This window comes from Bacillus rossius, chromosome 2 (genome assembly GCF_032445375.1).
Source record: "Bacillus rossius redtenbacheri isolate Brsri chromosome 2, Brsri_v3, whole genome shotgun sequence".
Taxonomy (NCBI): Eukaryota; Metazoa; Arthropoda; class Insecta; order Phasmatodea; family Bacillidae; genus Bacillus; species Bacillus rossius.
In genome coordinates this window covers 83,281,492-83,296,736 of record NC_086331.1, presented here as the reverse complement: position 1 = coordinate 83,296,736, position 15,245 = coordinate 83,281,492, and positions in this window count along the sequence as shown.

Genomic DNA, 15,245 nt, shown 5'->3' with positions numbered 1-15,245 from the left:
TCGGTGCTTCCAAATGTGCTGCCTTTTCGTTGTCGGTGCTTCCAAATGTGCTGCCTTTTCGTTGTCGGTGCTTCCAAATGTGCTGCCTTTTCGTTGATGGTCCTTCTATTTTTAATGTTGTTTTGACTCTAGTATTATTGTAAATGATTCTTGATTTGACTAGCGTATTATTCCATCCGGTGCATGTATATAAGCGAGTCCTATACAGCAGGTTGCTCAGTTTGTTACTGTCGACGACGGTGTAAGGATCACCTAGATTATTTCATCCGGTGCATAAGTCGCGTAATTACCTGTTCTTGAGAACTCGATGGCATCTTTACCGACTTTAACGCCGAACTCGATGGATGTTGTACCATCGTCTACGGGAACCTTGACGTCAGCGACGACAATGGTGGAGCAGATCCCGTTGGCAACGACGACGACGTCAACATTGGAGGAGATTTCAACAGATGTGATACCACCAGCAGAAGAGACTTTAATGCCGGTAGTGCTGGCTGTGTAGGAAAACTCGACGAACTTCGTTTCGCCCTCGATGGAGACTTCAATGGATGCTGATTTGACAACTAGCGAACATCGGTGCTGTTACTGCGACAAGATTTTCTCAAACAACAGCAATGCTCGGCGACACGAGAGGAGCGAATGTGTCAAGAACCTATATCGTAAAATGTTTGTTTGTGAGAAATGTCATAAGCAGTTTGCCAGAAAAGATAATATGAAAACGCACATGAAGGCATGCAAAGGTCCTGCTGTACGGCAGAAAGTAAAGGTTTCGTCACAACAACGATGCATCGATGTGCATAAGAGAATGCCTGGAAATGGTACTACTGTTGCAACGCCTGTATCTGGATCGGGTCTGAAAGGATCGTCTTCATCACCACGGTATCCTTGCAGCTACTGTGATACGTCGTTCGCATTTTCCCATGATGCACGAAGACATGAGCGGAGCAAATGCACGAAGAATCCTTCTCGCATGAAGTTTCGATGTGATGAGTGCCTTAAATAGTTTACTCGAATTGACAGTTTGCGACATCATGCGAAAAAATGTAAAGGTGGAGTCTGTGCTCCTACTGCTGAACTACCTGCCGACATTTCGACTCCTCGCTTTAGATTGGAGACACGAAAGCGTACAACCAAAAAAAACAGATGCCCAGCAACCGATTGTTATGACGTCTGAACATGGAACTAAACCTAAGACTGTGTTCGGAGCATTACAAGTGAACGATAATGGCTTCTACTTGGCGCAGTCTGCATTTCGTGGAACGTTGAAAGACTACTATTATCTAAATACGTTCGGTGAGTCAAAGGACATTTGTAATTTTCTTGACGATATCAGACAGAAGATAATCAATCAGCTTACTGATGATGTAGCAACAAACGGACCTTTGAAATATAACTTGTGGTTGGACTGTATATATGGAAAGCCATATCCGTTCGATGACAAAGTGAAGAAGTGTGCATTCAAGACATCGGCTGCAGTAATTTACAGTTCTAACGATGTGAAGCAAACTGTTAAATACGGTATCCAGAAACTCTGTCAAGAAGAGGTGGACTATGTCTGTAAAGGTTCTGGCTGGACTCTGTCTAGTATAAACCGATTGGAGCTAAGAATTAGTCATTTCACACCGCTGCGGAACTAAATGATTATAAGATTGCTGGCTTTCGTAAGTGATCCTGTAGTAGAATATATATTAAGTAATAAATATTATGTTTGTGAAAGAACTTGTGTTGTTTTTGTTTTTTTCTCGAACCTGTCACTATTATGTTAAATTGTTATTTTTTTTTCATCGTCCAGAATCGTACCAAGGACCTAAGTCGATCTAATTAATCAGTACATTGATTGGAAATTTATTTAATGATTTCTGAACTTTTTCCCGAATCTCTAGCATTAAAATTATGAATTACCAATATGTTGGTGTTGATGGCTTATAGGATGATGATGACAGTAGAGGTTTTAATGTCTCTTTAAGAATGTTGAACATGGAATAATGAAATTATTATTTTTTTACATCAAATTAAACATTATTGCATCGATCGGGTATCGAACCAAGGACTGAAACTGATCGAATCAATCTGTAAATTAATGAGTGATTTATTTAATGAATTTTGGAATTTTTCCCGAATTTCTAGCTAAATAATTACACGATTCCAAGATGGCGGCCAAATGACAAGATGGCGGGTGACACAGCAATAATAAATGATTACTGCACTCTAGCGGATAAGAATTAAACTAACATGGCGTCAGCGCACTCTCGCCGACGATAACAAGATGATGATGGCTACCAGCAGACGAAGACAAGATGGCGGACATGACATCATACTAGTTGACCTTGTTATTGGTGGTGGTAGGTTAGTCTGTAGGTGACTTCCGTGGTGGAAGGATCGGTCGCCATTTTTATTTTTTTTTCGCCCTCACGGGGTTCGAACCGAGGACTCCGAGCTCCGTGTCGTTAACGTATTTTTTTAAATATTTTTTATTAAAATTTTATTAATTGAATTTTTTTAAAAATTTTAAAATTTTTTTCATTAAAATCGGATAGTAAATTTAAAGATGGCGGGCGTAACGGAAACTGCAGCGGTGACGTCATAATCCTATAAATGGCTTAACGTTGGCTTGAGTTAAGGATGCTTAAGCCAGTTTTAGGAATTTTCAGCCGCTGGGATTTTTAAGGAATAAAATGGGAAATTTTCCCTCGAAACGGGAATTTTTCCCTCGAAAACGGGATTTTTTTCTTAAAACGGGAAATTTTTAGTCATTTTGAGGCATTTTTGAGGAATTTTGAGGAATTTTTGCCGTCGTGACGTCACAAATCCAAGATGGCGGACCGACAATCTCAATCCACACCCTGAACCCTGATCTCGGACCGTCATTTACATACTACTGTTAAGACGTTATATTGTAAATCAGATTAGACATTCCTGACATGCAAATTAAAAAACGTTTTACCAGTTACCAGTTGTAGTAGGAATTACAATGCAAGCGATTTCGGCGCCCCCACAGCTTTGCGCACGGGGCGTATTCCCCCCTTTGCCCCCCCCCCACCTTGTTGTGGCCCTGTGCGGGGTAATGCATGCTACTTACACAATACTGTACATTTGGTAAACGTGAATAAATAATCTTTATTGCGCTTACAAACAGTTAAAAATAATCAACTCAGTCAAGTTATAAAAGTTCGTTACAATACCTTTTTGCGCGATTTTTGTTGAAAAAATCATCGAAGATATCGTCGTAAGTAATCTTGTTCATTATATACAAACCATCCAGTTCGCAGACTCCAACCAGTAGTACGACTGGCATGTATGGGTTGATAGTGGGAAGAGAGAAATACATTTTCTATAATTTCGCTCTTTTCACTCATTCAAAGTGTGGGCAGAGGGCGCAGAGGCCCATTACTGGTTGGGGGGGGGGGGGGGGGGGCGGCGAACTAGCTGTTTTACTCTAGAATATGGAAGTTTGCTACACGGATTCACAGAATGTACAATGACAAGGGAGAGGGGAAAGTCATCGGCAAAATTTGTTGCAGACATCTATCTGTAAAACATCAGAAAACATAAACTGTCATGCAGAAATATTTTTGATTTCTATGAGATAGCAAAAATAAATAAATAAATTTGGTCCCCAAATTTTGCCGCCCCAAAAATCTGCCGCCCTAGGCTCAAGCCTACTCAGCCTGATGGTAAATCCGCCACTGCTATGGTGTAGTGGGAATGATCTGTCTGGGTGTGAATTCTGCTGTAGAAATGGATGCGCCCGGGTATAAAAGAAATATGTAAGCTGTGGGGCACCAGAGCTCGTGGAATATCCAACGGACTGGCCCGACATGACCTATTTTCAAGGCATCTCCCATATCCTGGACTGTGTCAGGTACCACACTAGCTTATGGGCTAACAGACTGTGTAAGCCTGCTGTGCATGGCATTCTAGACAATAGTGCAGGGCGACCCTTGTTTACGCTGGAATCTCTGCGGAAGTTTTCTCTACCAGCCCAGGTCGCACAGTGTGGTATTTGAACTGGCAGTTGGTGGCTCTGATTGCTTAGAGCATGCTTCAGAGTAGACCCCACTCTGGTAAGAGGCATACGTGGTGAGCGGCGAAACAGCTTCAGTAATATTCTGGATAGCTAGGAGTGGTTGGATACACCTCAGCTAGATCACATGCTCTCTGGTCTTTCTGAGGGGTTCCAGAGATGCGATAGACTAGGTTAAGCACCTAGTGCTACTCTTGGGTAGATAACCTTGAGTCAACCACCGGTTAGCCGAATGGTTCAGGGGGTTAGGTGAAAATGATTCTGGGATGGGTAGTATCGGCCTCTCATAACTATAACTCATATACCTCAGAGTTGCGATGAAATGGCATATATATATATATATATATATATATATATATATATATATATATATATATATATTTCCTTGTGGCTCTAGCGGTTCACGTGGTAGGATTCAGCCAATATTGGGCGCTCATGTTATTAAATCCGCATGCTTAACACTTGCAGCAGTGCTGAAGAATTGTAATTCCATGTACCCAAAAAATAAATGTGTAAAATCTGACTGGTAAAAATTCCTCTTAAATGTTTCTGTAATAGATGAAAAAGTGAAACGAAAGTTAGAAGAGTAACATGAACTTCATTGGCAGAAGGCAAAGGCAGCATGGCAGTCCATGAAGTATGAAAAGAAAAATTATTCCTGCAATCCTTGAAAGCCAAAGTCGTGTATGTCACTTCTGTTCATTATTATACCACTAATTCAGTCTTTATTGTTGTTTAAAATGGATGAAAGGTACATCCATATTTTTTAACTATTATAAATAATAATCACTTGGCATATTAGGTTATGGAATTATCTATGACCAATATAATAAAAACTCCTGTATCTCAAAATACGTAAAATTTGACTTACACCACTTTGAACTCAACCGGATATTTATACTCCTGCCAGTGTGACATAATGGCAACTATATTGGTCACAATCTGGAACTCAATTTTTGCCTGCTAGTATACCATACCATATTCCCTAATTTTTTCACCTGCTAGAGTGCACTAATGCCAATCAACATATCCTTAGCTATCATAGTGACCCACCATACTGTCATCCAACACACGCAAAGAGACATACATATAAACTCACAGATCCACACATATAGAGAGATAATACTACAGAAGACTATGCAGTACAAACCGAGAATGAAGCATAGTATAAATGTAAGGAAACCTGTTTTGTAATGACTAAAGGTAAAGTAGGTGAATCTATCATTGAGTCCTCAGTGATTGTCACCATCGCTGCCACTTAGGTATTCGTCGACGATGGTACATCCTCTATCAAGTACTTTGTCGATGAGGCCATCGCTGTCATCAGGGTATTCGCCAATGATGGTACACCTTCAATCGAGTTCCGCATGGATGTTGCCATCGCTGTCACCCAGGTATTTGCCGACGATAGTACACCTTTCATCGATTGCTGCATGGTCATTGATGCTGTTACCTCCTGGGTTGGCATCATCGACCCACATTCACCATCATCACTGTATATTTCAATACATGCTAACATTCATCGATATAATATCAACACACATTCACCTACATTAAACATTTCGAAACACCATATCACCCATGACAGACATTTGACGCACATTTACCATTATCATCGAAACATATTAGCCATCATTAACAACACACATTTACTTTCATCGTCGAAACACATTCACCATCATTAACAACCCATACAGCACACAATGTTTCAGTAACATGTTTGTGATATTGCAGTAACATTACTATGTTTCGAATAGATTACATTTCAAATGTCATGTTTCTGGAATATTTCATAAACATTTCATTGAAAACATAGTACTCATGTCTATAAATGTGCCGTCGTCCGGGGACTCGGGTTCGAGTCCCGGTGCGGCTCCTAGCGGGAATGGCTGTTGTCGATGTAGTGTTTCCGGGTGGGCGCCAGACTAGCTCTATTTCTAGTCGATAGGTGGGTCGTGGGGTCGGTTGCCCCTGCGTGGCCCACTAAGACCGTCGGCGGTGTTGCGTGGGATATGAGGGATTCCCTACTTGGTGGTGGTTGGGAGTTGTATGGTTAATTGATTAGGCGCTGAATTAATGCGACAAATGACGTAAGTCGTTTATTCATGCGACTGTGGGCTTGGTGTAATACCGTGGATTACACACCACGTCGTACAGAGGGTGACATCACACAATACATAAGTTACACAATTACACAAAGTTATTCTGAAAAGTTACATAATGAAGGTGTGGCACAAGTTTACAAAATGTTACGTGGTGGCGCGTTGCACAAGTTTACTCAAGAATGTTCCAGGTTCAAGGCGTCGCACAAAATTACTAAAATGTTACGTATTAGCGTGGGACTAGGCGGTTCTGAGCATGGTTACACAAAAGGGGGGTGAGGACGATTGAAGGCGGCCAATCCCGTATATCTATGTCTCAAGGCGGTGTTCGCGTCCACTGTAGTGGAGCGCGGACCGCAGCTAAATTCGTCCAAGTTCCCTTATGGGATGTTGTCAGCGCCGGGGCGACTGGCTTTAATTCAAGTTCTGTGATTCGGGAGGCGGCCCGTGCCGTATACTGAAAACTACCCCGCGGACCAAGTGTGATGCAGGGGGTTTTAAAATTTACACGGCCGGATTAAGTCCTGGACCGAAAAATTGGACCGGGTACGCACGGAGAGATTAATAAAAAGAGGTTTCGAGGAAGTGACCATAATTACCAGAGGTGAGTTCAATGCAGAAAATGGATGATGTCTCTCCGTGGGACGTGCGTCCGCCCCGGTCCGCGAGTCGCGCTGTACTGCCGTTGTGTCATGGCGTCCGGCCGAGGCTCGGTGTCCCTCGCGCCAGGGTTGACCTCATTACGTTATTTTCCAATTTAACAAGTTAACAAGAGATTTTAAGGGCGCTAAATTCCTACATTAATTATTAAGGCTAAATTAACATTACTCATCCCTTCTACAATTTAGAGTTAGTATGTTTACGAATTATGTTTTTTAAACTATATGTCACACCAGAGACTTTTCGTCTCTTGCCGGACTGCTCCGGTGGGGGGTAATAACGAAACACAGGGGGGTAATAATTATGTCGCATGAAATACTTATGTAACTAATCTAGGTCATAGGCGTGCGCACGGTAGGTGCCAAAGGTGCCTTGGCACCACCATTAGGGTTAACGTTATTTTGTTTTTTACAAGCAGAAATAATACATACTTACAAAAATCTGTATTATTTCCAAAAAAAAAAAAAATGTTTTCCAATCGTGTCGAGTTACAGATATGTGCTCATAACACTATCGGTATATCAATTATCAATCGAACCAACTATACACACGGAAACAAGCCAGTTGCAATTACTTGTGTTGTACACGCGGGCCGCGGCTACGAAACTTCTGAAATGTAAATACTTCTCATAGTTCTCCTCGAATTACATAGAATGCGCGCTCGGTGTCCACTGTTCACTCCACTCGGCAGGCGCACGGAATAATAGCCGCCGTCCGCCAGGGTTTATTTAAAAAAAGAGAGAGTTTAGTTAGTTAAAATGATAGGCTTACTCGATGACTTATGTGCAGTCGCCGACAAAACATATTTGTTGTATTCCAAAAGTTAAAAATTTTTTCCACTCTTATTTGTGTATTTTTATTATTTTAATATTTTACATATTTTAGGTATGTTACAAAAACTCCCTTCATTTGTTGATTTTAAAACTTAACATTTGAGAATGTTTTTTCTAGCATTTATTTGGCGTCTTCAGAAAACATATCAGTACGGTTTTTCAAAGCCACCAGCATGAATTACGTGCAAACAATTTGTACAATTTACTTTATGGCTCAACAAAGCTTAAAACTGTAAATAGTTTAGTAGTTTTCCTGGTGATTATGATGTTCAAAGCCATAATTTGTCTTTAAAAATGTTAAAATTTTTACATTGTGTATTTAATGTTTTTGTTCGGAAACATCTTAAATAGCACCATTTTGCGCTTTCAAATTCAAATTTTTCCGGGGAAGGACCCCCGGACCACCCGCTTTAGGCTCGGGGTTCGTGAATGACTGGGCTGTTGTGTAATCTGGCACCACCAATACTGAAGTCCTGCGCACGCCTATGATCTAGGTAGAAGGCCGCCAGGAAAACACTCACACACGTATCGACACATTTTCACACGTGAGTGCCCGGGCACTCCTACGTCGCACTTTTATTAAGCGAACGTTTAACTTATACATAATGTTGTTTATATTCTGTGTGTGTTTTATCAAAGTGATAGACTGTAATGTCGGTCTGTTTATTATGGGGCCGGGTTCTACCTTGTCTGCTGGTGGCTCGCCTGACTCGGGTGGGCCATGGCAAGGGGCGCTTTCTGTTAGCGGGGTTGAATACTGGCGGTTTCAGGTCGGGCTTTAGGGTGGCCTTCGGTCGGACGATGTCAAATGAAGTTTCAGTAATATTTCAGCAAGATTCGTTTGGCAATATTACATTGTGGTTGATTCTGAAATGTATCTGTGACATTATATTGAAACTTCCCATCATGCTTGTTGTCACTGAAGTTTAGAAATCTTGGTCTTTGTGTATTATTTTTTGTTATGGTGCAGTTTTTGGTACTTAGATTTTTATGTGTGGTGAATAAATTGTAATTTTGAACATTATTTATTTAATGTTAGTTTACTATTTTTTGTTTTTACTTTCGCACTTAAGCAAGTATAAAAATAATTTTTTATGCCTATTCGAAATGTGTAAAGCGGTATGTTAAAATATAAGAATTTGTGGAATGTCTTTTTTTGTCTTGTGTATTTTTATTATGCTCAAACATTCCCGTGCCATATTTATATGTGTGCTGATTTCAGTCTTATTTTTAATTTATGTGATGCATTAACAGGATATTAGCGATTTAATAAAATTGCTAAAGCATCTAACAAGTTTTCTACTTACAGTAGCTATGCCGCTATATGGTCGTTGACTGTAGAACATGAATACTAAGGTATGGGTTAGTCCCTTTAATGTTATCTTTAGTTAAAAATCACACAAAAATCTAAATATTTTGGTTTTAATAGCTTTTGTTTAAACCAATTTATTTTAATCAGTTATCACCTTCGGGCTTTTATAATATACGTAATTAAATATATTTCATAACCTATATATAGTTAAGGGTAATTTATGTATATTTACTGTGCACAACACATAAATTAATTATGTTGTATTTATTTTAATATAAATATTGAAGTGTTTAATTTGAAATAATTTACAATTCTGCTGGATAAGTAATTATTTTCTGCACTCTGTAGTACTTACATTGTATGTTGTAGGCCTAAATACAACTACCTATTAATGGAAATTTAATAAAGCCTGCTATTATATCTGGGTTGTCATAAATGTAATTTTTTGTAAGTGAATGCACTAGGCCTACACATATAATTAGACAGTGTTGTTTCATTAATTGCCATTTTGTTTAACAAAGTTATTTCTGCAATCTGGCCTTCATTTTATTGGTGGGCTGGGATTACAGCACAAAATAATTGAAATAAATCTTATCATTTCCCGTAGAGAAGATACAAGTCTTCGAATTATGTTGTACTAAGCATAAGCATCATTGGTATTTCTATTTAAATTAGTTTTTCTTATGCTAAATTATAGTAGTAACAAATTATGTTTTGACGCCGTCCCCGCTACCTCTGAGTATTTAGACGTGATTTTGTTCAGTTCGTGATCTCAGGGAAGGTTCGGCCTTGTGGCTAGAGGTAGGGGTCAACGCAGTAGGGCCCCCCGAGCTGTTGAGGCCACTCGGGACGCCTGATAATAACACAAAACCTCTTCAGATAGTTGGTGAATTTAATACAGCACAGCCCAATACATGGTGCTGCCCGTTCTGGCCGTAACGGTTTGCCCGACGCGACTAGTCACACGCGCAGCTCACTTCCTCAGTGGCGGCTCACGATTCTTATGCGCGTGAGGGGCAGACTCGTATACGTGACGCGAAAGTTACAAAAGACACTCTGACATGGCACACGATATTTTGAAGCACAATACACTACACTAATACCTAGCTCTGGATAAACTGGGCTAGCAACACGTAGGCCCGTGTCTCCGGCGACTCTACGTGGTGACTAGGTGTGTCCCAGGGACTGAATCGTTATTAAGTTTGGTGGCGCACTGCAGTACGACGGTGATACATAAGCCCTGACATGACGAATTACACTTAGGCGAACAACTATTCCGCTAACACATTACACTTGATAAACTGGGCTAGCAACACGTAGGCCCGTGTCTCCGGCGACTCTACGTGGTGTCTAGGTGTGTCCCAGGGACTGAATCGTTATTAAGTTGGATGGCACGTGTCGCCTGCTGGCTGCCCCGTGCGGGCCAAAACTAAGTAGCCTGTAGGCTAGGTTGGGCGTGAAGCGCCGACGTAAAAACACATACTCTCCCCACAGTACTTACGTATGACGTAAACAGTCATCTCGGAGCACTGATTGAATTAAGTTAAGTACCTCATGGTAAATTTAGGCCGACCGCGGAACTGTACAAAAGGTTGAAAAGAAATTACACTATGGAAAACTACATGTCGGTGAATGCAAAGGTTGAAGGTTCCGCGTTGCGCGCAGGCTGCCGGCCTGGTTGAGCTCTCGAAGGACACTAGCGGTGTCGCCGCGCGCGACCCCCCTCCCCCGCCAACCCTCCCGCGGAAACGTGTGAATTTCGCGGGAAACTGAACCGGCCAGGTTCGGGACAAATCGCACATTGAAACATGATTTTGCAAAGACTTAATTATTAATTAATAAAAAATAATGTTTAATAAAATCCTGTGGAAAAACATAATTATAACAATTTGTTGTAGTGCGGCGGAAGGATATGCCACACCCGGCCGGATCCTTGCGCCGGTGTAGCACTCGTTGTATGGCGTTCGCCTCGTCGCACGAACTGCACTTTGCTGCGCGCACGGGCGCGTTCGGTGCACACGCTTTTGCGAGACGTTGATGAGGCATAGCGGTCTATGCGACAGAGGAGCATTGGCGGTCGGCGTCAAATGCCCCCCCTTCTCTGAGACCGCTATGTGCATCAACGCCTCGCTTCACACGCTGAGCACTTCACTGACGTTCGCCGCACTGCGAGCCCTACACTACGCGGCGGAGTGGTGGTGTGTTGTGATGTAAACATTCTGCCCTGAATACCTCTCCCACTCAATGAATGATAAGGGGTTACGCCCTGACCCGTGTCCTTTCCCCCCCTGGGACTGGGCAGCGACGTGCGCCTCTTCTAGCTCAATATGGTGACAAGTGGGTGGGGGGGTCAGTGTGGTCGGGGTGTGGCAGGGTGGTGGAATGGATGATGTGGGCGGGGGGAATGATAGGGGTCCGGCCACGAGTGTTGGCACACCTGGATCGCCCCTTACGGGCCGCGCCCGGGTGGAGTAGCTCGACGGGGACCTGGACCACTCGTAATCCGCCAGGTAGGCCGGGGGTCGGCGGGCCCTCTGTGGTCGTGTGGTGGGGACTGTGCTGGTAGGGGTCTCCTCTGTGCAGAGTGTGGTAGGTCCCCTCGTGTCCGGTTGGGTGGTCGGGCAGCTCGCCTCCACGGCGGGGACAGGAGCGAACTCTACCGGCTCGCTGTCGTCCGCGCAGTACGTCCTGACCGGGGCCCGACGTCTGCGGGTGGGGCGCCTATCCCTACTGTCCGGCTCCTCCTCCCCCTCCTCGGGCTCGTCCACGGATACCCGGAACGTGGCGTCCGCCAGGCTGAGGTCCAGCGGCCACAGTGGCTCGACGTCCTCCTCCTCACAGACCTCCTCCCCCTCCTCGTCAGGAAACCAGACCAACGGATTCCCCACCTCCTCGGGGACGTGCGGAACTGTGGCCAGCGGCACCGGGGACCTGCTCGGGGTGTCCCGGAGGTCGGGTTGGTTGCACTCATGTGCCTGATCAGGGCTACCCACGTCTGTGTCGCCCGTGTGCATGTCCCCCCGGGTGGTGGGTTCAGGTGCTGCTCCTTCCCGCGGCGTATCTGTGGCTTCCTGGAGTGTGGGGGATGGTGAAGAGGGGGTCGTTGGGCCAACTCTGACCCCGTGCGCGACTACGCGCAGGTCGTCCCGGTGCACTTTAGCGGGCCGTCCCCTTGGCGTCCGGACCGCATAGGATGAGGGGCCCGTCCTCCACAGGACCTCCCGCGGCTCCGACCATCGAGGCGCCAACCCCGCACAAAAGTTACGCGCCCCGGACGACAAGTGGTGCTGCCTGACATATACCAGCTGACCTGGCTGGATGGGGGGTGGGGGGTGACTAGTCATGGGCGTGTGGGCCGCCAGGAATTGGGCCTGCCGTTGTCTGGCGTGCTCCCTCCCCTCCTCATGATTGGGGCGCGCCACCGTGCCCATGGCAACATCGGCCACCCTGCTTTCCCCGGGCAAAGCCAAGTTCTTCCCGTACAGAAGCTCGGCAGGGGAATGACCGGTGACAGCGTTGGTGCGGCGCCGGAGGCAATACAACAGCTTCGGCAGGTGGACGTCCCATTTGGAGTGGTCGTCCCCCAACCTCAGCCGCAGCTGCGCCTTGACCTCCTGGTTCCGCCTCTCAGTGGGGTTGGCCTGGGGATGGTAAATGGGGGTGGTGTGGTGGTCGAGACCCCAACGGCGACAGTCAGCTCTCCAGCGCCTCCCGCTGAACTGACAGCCGTTGTCCGTCAACAGCACGCGCGCGAAACCATACCGCGGGAATATCTCGTGGTCCAGCAGGGCGGCTATGGTTCCGGCGCGCACGTTGGACACCGGGAAGGCCTCGACCCACCGGGTGAAAATGTCTGTGATGACGACCAAGAACCTCCTTCCCCGGGTGGTCCGCGGGTAGGGCCCCATTATGTCCAGGGCCAGGGTGTGAAACGGGTCGCGGGGCCGTCGGGGGCGCTGCTGCTCCACCCCGTCAGACCGCCTCGTCTTCCTCTGCTGGCACTGCTGGCAGCGCCGCACCAGGTCCCGTACGTCCCGCGTCACCCCCGGCCAATGGAAGGTCTTACGGATGTCTAACTGGGTTTGGTGCGCACCTGGGTGTCCCGCCAGCTCGTGCGTGTGGTGGAAGCCCATGACCTGCTCGCGGGCACCGAGCGGCACATGAAGGCGCCAGGCGTCCATGTCCCCTGGTACCCGGGTCTCCAACACCCCGTCCACGCACCTGTGGTAGGGGTGAACCTGCTCCCCACATGACCGCACCTCGGCCTGTGTGGGGTCGTCTGTCCGCTGGGCCTGTTTCACGAATTCCACTAATCCGCTCAGGGTCTCCACAGGCAAGACGGCGGGATAATCGGGGGCCCTTGGGATGTGGAATAAAGTTGCGGGCGCCTCCCCTGGAGTGACCGGCGGCGCGACTCCCCCTGGCGGCAACAGCCCCTCCCAGTCCTGGTCATCCTGAAACGTGTTGTGTGGGTCGGGATGGCGCGACAACTCGTCGGCGAACTGGTTGTCCCGTCCAGGGACGTGCTCGACCGCGAAGTCGAAGTTCTGGAGCATCAACGCCCACCTCGTGAACTTCGACTTGCGGCCCTGGGCGGAGTCCAGCCAGCGGAGACACTGGCTGTCCGTCCGCAGCGTGAACCGGCGGCCCTCCAGGTGGTGGCGGTAGCGGCGCATAGCCCAAACGACGGCCATGCACTCCTGCTCGTTCACATGGTACCGCCGTTCGGGCTGGCCGAACTTGGCGCTGGCGTACTCCACCACCCGGCGCACGCCTTTGTCCCCCACCTGGTATAGGACGGCCCCCATCCCCTCCTGACTGGCGTCTGTCTGAAGGAACAGGGGAAGGTCAGGCTGCAGACGGGCGAGCTGGTGGCACTCGCGGAACTGCCGTTTCACCGCATCCAGGGCGGCGTCCGCTTCGCTGGTCCACTGAAACCGGAGCTTGGGTGACAGCAAGTCCGTCATCGGGGCGGTGACGCTGGCAAAATGCGGAATGAACGAGCGCAGCCAGTTGAGAAGGCCCATCAACTTCTGCAGCTGCTTGCGGGTTCGAGGGGCGGGTTTGGACTCAATAAGGTTCAGGTGCTTTGGCAGAGGGCGGCAACCCTCCGCGTCCACCATGTGCCCTAGGTACTCCAGTTCAGCCGCGCCCACGTGGCATTTCTGGGGGGCACACGTGAGGCCATGTCTGGCCAGCCGCTCAAGGACCAGGCCGAGGTGCCGGGCGTGGTCCTCCCACGACCGTGACCAGATGATGACGTCATCCAGGTACGCGGCGGCGAACTCGCCCGCGTACCCGTCTAACACACGCACCATCATGGCCTGGAAGGTCGCGGGGGCGTCCATCAGCCCGAACGGCATGGCACAGAACTGGAAACGCCGGCCGTCAGGGGCAGTGAACGCGGTCTTCGGGCGGTCCTCTGGACGTACCGGCACCTGCCAGTACCCGGACTTGAGGTCCAGGGACGTGAAGATGCGGGCGTCGCCCAGCCCCGCCAAAGCGTCTGTTATGTTGATGAGCGGTGGTGGGGCGGGTATGGTTACTGAATTGACTGGTTTGAAATTCACACAAAAACGCATGGAGCCATCTTTCTTGTTCGCCATTACAATCTGGCAGTTGTATGGCGACTCACTGGGTTCGATGACTCCATCGCGTAACATTTCCGTGATCTGGGTCTGGATGACGTGCCTTTCAGTGGGTCCGAACCCGTATGGTTTTACGAACTGGGGTTGGTGAGGTCGGGTGGGGATGGTGTGTTCCGTGGTTGTGGTACGGCGGAGCATATCTGTGGCCGCAAACACCTGTGGCTGTTGAGACAAGACATTGTTTATGAGCTCTACATGGGCAGCGGGCACACCGTTCCTCAAGTCCGCGAGCGTGATGGGTGTCCCCTGCTCGGCGGGTGGCCGATAGCCCAGGCTGTAAACTGTGCGCCGCTCGTGGTGGCCAACGTGCAACCTCCCCTCCCTGACTTCCACAGTGGCGTCCTCCTGCGCCAGCCAAGGCAGACCTAGGATCAGCATCTCCCGTAGTCCCTCTACTACTAGTGCGGTTGTGTGACTAACATGGTCCCTGATGGAGAGGGTGATGTTCGAGCGGCCAACAATACGCGCTGTCGCCCCCTGCGTCGCTAACTGTACCTCCTCCACATCTGAGACAATGTCCCGTACGCTCGAGCATTGAGCCGACACATACGTGTGGCTGGCGGCCGTGTCGACAAGAGCATGCACCGGCTGTCCATCCATCCTGACGGGAATCCGGAGTAAATGCCCCGCCCCAGGTCCCAACTGCCCTAATTGGAACGACTCACC